The sequence below is a fragment of the Marmota marmota genome, unplaced genomic scaffold, assembly GCF_001458135.2.
Source record: "Marmota marmota marmota unplaced genomic scaffold, marMar, whole genome shotgun sequence".
Classification (NCBI taxonomy): Eukaryota; Metazoa; Chordata; class Mammalia; order Rodentia; family Sciuridae; genus Marmota; species Marmota marmota.
The window spans coordinates 54,724,731-54,731,510 of record NW_026000037.1 but is presented as its reverse complement, the minus strand read 5'-3'; the positions used below and the strand labels follow the sequence as shown (position 1 = coordinate 54,731,510).

The 6,780-nt window shown below is 36.0% G+C and overlaps 1 protein-coding gene across 7 annotated transcripts in view; it reads right to left on the bottom strand.

Annotated features, from left to right (window-relative positions):
* B3galt1 (beta-1,3-galactosyltransferase 1) overlaps positions 1–6,780 on the bottom strand; it is a 558,180-nt gene that overhangs the window by 131,200 nt on the left and 420,200 nt on the right. For 5 of the 7 annotated variants that reach the window (XM_048812420.1, XM_048812422.1, XM_048812421.1 and 2 more), the window contains one exon: positions 4,894–4,950. The gene's annotated coding sequence lies outside the window, so the exon portion shown is untranslated. The other 2 variants (XR_007350978.1, XR_007350977.1) reach the window with 2 other exon arrangements.

The following is a 6,780-nucleotide window of genomic DNA, read 5'->3' as shown; positions in this document are numbered from 1 at the left end:
ATGAGGAGGAGGAGGAGGAGAGATGAGGAGTAGGAGGGAGGAGGAGGAGGAGGGATGGGGGGGGAGGAGGGAGAGAGATTGAACAATAATAATACACATTAAATGTTAATCCTATAGGATGGTTCATGTGAAGTTCTCAATACATTTTCCAAGTGGGTGATGTACTCTTTGTACCTCTTCTCTAGGGAAACTTTTAGAATGATATACTGTATTCTCGGTGCCTAAAAAATAGGGATCTGCCAGTCAGAAGGCCCCATGTAATATACTCTGTCAAAAGTCAACCAAATCATAAGTTCAATGCTTATAAGGAGGGTAAATGTGTGGCAGGGGGATTTTTCTTGGAGAAAATGTAAATATATCACACTCTAATGCACTTCCCAAACCAGAATCTGGTCCAAATTAGAAGCATTGCATATACTTATTGGATGACTTATTGAGTTGATGTTTGGTGTCCTTACATGTCCTGTCCCTGGAAGCCTTTTCTGGTGACTATACTGATGTTTAGTAACCTTCTTTTTGTTGAATCCCCAACTGAGATCTACTTTATGGATGGTATGCAAGTTATATGGCCCTGATATTTTAATGCAAGCAGTCTTCATTGACAATGACCAAGTTTGGTATGATTTCTAATCATCTGAACAGTTTGAGAACAATTTTCAGTGTCCAGATGTTTGGCATGATATAGGTGAAATATTCATATAATTGCATATTTAACTTCTACCCAAATGTCTCAGCTGGTATCTCCATATTATGCACTTTACCAGCAAAGACAAAATAAGCAAATAAATAGTAACATCAAACCACAAAACTAAACAAGCAACAACAACCAAAAAAAGAAAAGAAAAAGAAAAAAGAAACTTTTTGCACAAAAATGTCAACTTCTCAATAGAACATGTTGAGATAAAATTAGTACTTTTTTATAACATGTTCTATAGGTTTATATTACCAAGAAAGCTCAGTGTAAGAAAAGTCACATTTTAACCACAATATAGGATGGAAAGGAAACTGCAGCATAGGTTGCTAGAATTTTAGAGAGCAAATAACATTGCTCTTATTGATGGATGGATTTTAATAATGCAATTGTTTTAATAATGATAGTCATATCATTAGGCAAACCAAAAAATAGAAATGCAACTCACTTTGCTCAAGAGTGGTAGCTACTTATTCCCATTCACTAAGGAAACTGCCACCCACCAAGCCTGGCTTTTTAAACTACTCTCATCTTTATCACCTACTTCTTTCCCCTTTTTCCCTTCTTTTTCTTACAGTCCTGGGGACTAATCCCAGGGGTGCTCTATCACTGAGTTATATCCCCAGCACATTTTCTTTTTTATTTTGAGGTAGGGTGTCATTGAGGTGCTGGGGTTTGGCCTTGAATTTGCAATCTGTGTGGTCTTTATAATCTACTGCTCTGATAAATAAAATACCAAACTTTTAAAAGAATAGCTTAACTGTGGAACCAACCCAGATGCCCTTCAATAGATGAACAGACTAAGAAATGTGGTATATATACACAATGAAATATTACTCAGCCTCAAAAAGAATGAAATGATGGCATTTGTAGGTAAATGAATGGAGTTGGAGAATATCATGCTGAGCAATGTAAGCCAATTCCTGAAAACCAAAAGCCAAATGCTTTTTTCTGATAAGTGGATGCTGATCCATAATGGAGGGGGGGACAAGGGGAAAGTGGAGGAACTTTTGATTAGGCAGAGGGGAGTGAGAGGAGGAGGGCATGGGGGTGGGAAAGATGGTGAAATGAGATGGACATTATTACCCTATGTACATGTATTACTGCATGAATAATGTGACTCTGCATTGTGTACAACCAGAGAAATGAGAAATTGTGCTCCATTTGTCTACAGTGAGTCAAAATGTATTCTGCTGTCATGTATAACTAATTAAAACAAATAAAAACAACAACAAAAAGAAGCAGTTGTATCTGGTGATTAGCCATTTTTTCCTCTGTAGGTATGAGTTGGGGATTAGGTTTCTGTTATAAAAGATGGTAACCATGGACATGATATAGTATTTTCTATAGACTTGATAAGCTTTTATTGAATTATATTATGCCAAGTTTGGTACAAGTAAAGTATTTGCAATAAGTTATTATGTATTACTACTGTTAAAGCACATCAAAAATACACTGAACCTTCCTGTACATAAAACATTATAGTATTTAACAAAATTTATAAAGTAGCAAAACTTATATGTTATTTTAAAAGATATCTCAAACACCAACACACACACACACACACACACACCCCTGACACAAATAAATAGAAAATGAGTAAAATTAAATTGTTGTTATGGAACTTGGGATATATTTCAGACTCTGAATAGGTGTGATGATGTGCTTCATAGTCAAACTTAACATATGATATCCTTTTGATTGACGTTGATTGCTTAGAATAACTAACAATATTTTTCAGGTTGTTTCATATATTGATAATAAACCTATTAATGAGAAGATGTGGCATTAATCAAATATCTTACCCAATTTAGTGTACATTGGCATATTGTAAACTAGAATTCTTGTTTAACCATTGATGGGGTTAGAACATTTTATCCCCCAATGTGGCACATTGCCCATAAACAGAAGTTTTTCCTTTCCCCACTCTTATCTCTTAAAGTGGGCCTTGTTTTCTCTGCCCTTGAAGACTTTCCTGTGATGAGTGTCAGACAGGATACCTGGAAGGAAGGAATGTCACACAGGGAGGTCATAAAGAATCTGAACTTAGAGACCTTGCTAAGTTGCCCATAGTTTATTACCATCAGATCACACCCTTGGTCCTCCAATTATACTTTTTCATGATTGTCCATAAAAAGACACTGCCCTGCCATTTGTTTGGGTCTTCATTTCTGAAGGTTCTGATGTTACCTAAAATAAACACTAAATTAATTTGTATGTCTTTTTTTTTTTTTTGTAGAGATCTCAGTCATGATTCTAATGATGGGTCAAAAAAGACATTACTTTTCTACTCTACATGATCCTATATTGACATTCTAAAGTAGTGCTTATTGAGAACACATTCGACATAATACACAGAGATGCTAACATGTTTTTATACAAACTTTGTCATGGAGGATGAAAGACATACTTACTTGTTTCATGACTCATAAAGAAGAAAGGAGCCCAGGCATGGTGGCACATGCCTGTTATCCCAGGGGCTCAGGAGGCTGAGGCAGGAGGATTGTAAATTCAAAGCCATCCTCAGCAACTTAGTGAGGCCCTAAGCAACTCAGTGAGACCCTGTCTCTAAATAAAATATAAAAAGGGCTGGAGATGCGGCTCAGTGGTTAAGAGAGGAAACAGAATTTATTACTGTTTATGAAATAACTTGGATGAATCCTATTTAAGAACTACTAATATATATGTCTGACACAAGAAAAGAATACGTTCATCTATTGTGGAAGTTGCTTTTTATTTTGTGATTTGGTGACAGTTTGATTTGTGTCTTTAATTTTTGTTCTTCTCTCTTTGAACTCAATAATCCAATCCAATTAACATCCTCTGCCTTTCTGCACCTGTTCCTTCATCAACCTGGATTTTTGGTGAAAAGACCCTTCTAACACAATAGGGAAAACTAATTTCAAAAAACTAATGCAGCATGGGAAAAAAAGAAATATAAATATTCCTTAACATGTTGAAATCATCTCACTAGTAATAGCAGAAAGGGAAATTAAAACATGAAAAAAAAGCATTGGTAGCCTTTTAGGTTGCAAGGACAAAAGATGGATCGATAATCTTGTTGTTGAGATTGAGGTGAATCTGGAATCCTCAAATATCACTGGTGAAAGGATTAATTGTTTTCCCTTTTCAAAATACTATACTAAGAGCTGTAAAAATATTCAGAAGCATAGATCTGATCATCTGACTTTTGTAAATTAATCCTAAGAAAAAAAACCCAAAGACCAGACATGGTGGTGCACATCTGGGGTCCTAGCTACTCAGGAGGCTCAGGAGGATTGTGAGTTTGAAGCCAGAATGAATAACTTAGTGAGACCCTGTTTCTAAAACGAAAAGAAAAAGGGTTGGGGGTGAACCAACAAAAGGAATAGGGGGGAAAACTTGACCTATGAAAATACCCATTTCTAATGTTTTTTATGTTGAAAGAGACTTAAAAACCAAATACTAGTGGCAATATTAATTAAATTATATAGAGGTACTTGATAGAATATTCTGTTGCCAAGTAAAAATTGGTAATTATGAGGACAAGTGTGGTAACAAAGGCAAAGGGAAATGTGTGTTTTCTTGTGTATTTTCCAAACATATTGTAATATTTTCACATGGTTTTAGAGTAATGATTAGTTACAATAATTGGAACTCATTTTTATCTCCCAATCCAAAGAGCCCCCTTCCAAGAAAGCTTTCATAATAGCTTATTTACATTCTAGTTTTAGAATTTAAATATATTCTTGCATTGTTGTTTTAAGTAAATTCATAGTAAGTCAATAAGCTGTGAAGCCATTTGGTCCTAGATTTTGGAAATGAGCACAAGAGTTTATAAATGGATTCTGGGTTTCATTAGTAGTACGCATTGTGACTAAAATTGTGAAATTCATCTACTCATTTGTCTGACCTGCTCGGAAGAGATAATTTCCATATGTGCATCTGAAAAATTCATGAGGCCTCTTTCTCCAATGACCAATTATTATCTAATAGCCTCATAGAGGAATTTTCTATTCTAAATGGTTACTGATCTCTTCCCTTTATATGGTATTTTTTTTTTCCTGTTGACAGCAGAAAAGCTAATCAATGCATCAATTTAAAAGAATTTTGCTTTGAACACATTGTATTTCCATAATTTCTACTATTTGAAAAGGGGGGTCAGTTAAAAGGAAGTAATACTTTCCCCTAGAGTCTGAAAGGAAGATGACTTCATCCCTCACCTCAGGCAATCTTCCTGGCTTCAAGAAGTTCGTGGGCAGTAGAATCCACAATAGGATCTAAAAGGAAAAGAGAGAAAGGGTCTTGTTTCAAGTTCAAGTTCTCTCAAGTAAGCACAGAGTCATGCAATTTGCTAAAGATTTAGTCCAAAATGTCTAGTGAAATTCAGAACAACAACAATAAAAAGGTAGGAGGCTGGGGCTGTAGCTCAGTGGTAGAGCACGCATGAGGCACTGGGTCTAATTCTCAGCACCACATAAAAATAAATTAATAAAATAAAGCTATTGTGTCCATCTAGAACATATAAAGGTGCACACACACACACACACACATATATATATGTGTGTATGTTTATATATATATGTGTATATATATGTATATATGTGTGTATATATATATAAAAGAACCACAGAATTTAAGACTTAAAGAAGCATTATTTCAAGCACTTCAAGCATGGGCCAAGCTGAGGATCAGGCTTCTCAGAGGAAATGCTGGGTTTTGCTCTCCTAAAGAATGTTGGCTGGCTGGCCTGTGGCATGACTAGCTACTGGCAGTCTTTGAGAGTGCAATGCTATTTGCAGGCAGGTAGATTCAGTGGATTGCACATTATTTCTATTCTCACTTCTTCATCCCATGCTAATCACATATGGGGATTTGTACTTGGAAACCATCTGGTAGGCATTGTGGTTATTGCATTCTGCAGCATAGTTAGATTCTTTCTTGAAAATGCAAATAGTAAATTAATTCAAGGATGCAAAAATCAGGTTCAGGGCCATAGCTCCTTGATGACTGTCTTTTCCTACTGGCCCATTACTAAAATTTAGGTTAAAATTTGGTAATCAACCCATAACTGAAAGGCAGAAATATTAAGAAAGAATGCTTCTGAAAGCCTTAAAGAAATTAGGGAATGAAAGCCAAACAAAACAAAACAAAAACACAAAAAACCTGAATACAGTAGAATTAACAAAGTTTTGCATTATATATTCAAGGAAATGGTGACTTTAAAAATTTTAGTTTTATTTACAAGATTTAGGATAGTTATATATAACTCATTGAGATAAAATATCCTATCACTTGGAGATTACAATAGCAGGTTCAGACCATGGAAACAATACTGAGTGATTTCACTTTATCCCTTAACATTTGGTGTTCCAAGTCTCTTTCTCACATATTCTTGGCAGTCTACAAGCGCTTTCAGTGACTCAGCAGAACTTCTCATATCATCTTTGCTACTCATAGTGCCATTCCTTCATTCCTTCATTAGACACATATTTATTGAACATCGGCTCTTGTCATACATTGATGCATGTGCTGGGATTACAAGGATAAGCCGGGTAAATAACACAGGAAGATATTAGATGCTACAATTAAAATAAAACTGAGTGATGTGATGGAGCGTGACTAGGGACCCTGTTTAGATTGGGTGGTTGGGGAAAGCATATTTGAGGGGGTGATGAATACATAAAGATGTGACATGCAGTAATGCACTATGAGAGACTTTGGTAGAAGAATATTCCAAACAGAAGCAGCATAGCACTAGGACTCTAAGATGGGAAAGGACTGGGAGTGCTCACAAAAGAGAATAAAGTCGAGTATGGCTGGAACTATAGGACCAAATAGATGGTGGGCAAGAGAGAGCTTGATGAGGCAGAAGGAGCCAGTTCACACAGGGTCTTAGAGGCAGTGTGAGGTATTTGGATATTATTCTCAATGCAGCAGAGAGCCTTGGAAGATTTTACACACATCTGCTAAATTGATCTACACTTAGAAGATCATGTCATTGTAAAAGACAAGATGAAGCCAGGAGACCAGCTGTGAGGCTTTTATCTTAGTCCAGGCACAAAATGATGGCATCTTGGAAGAGTTTGTTTTTTTTTGGGGGGGGGGGG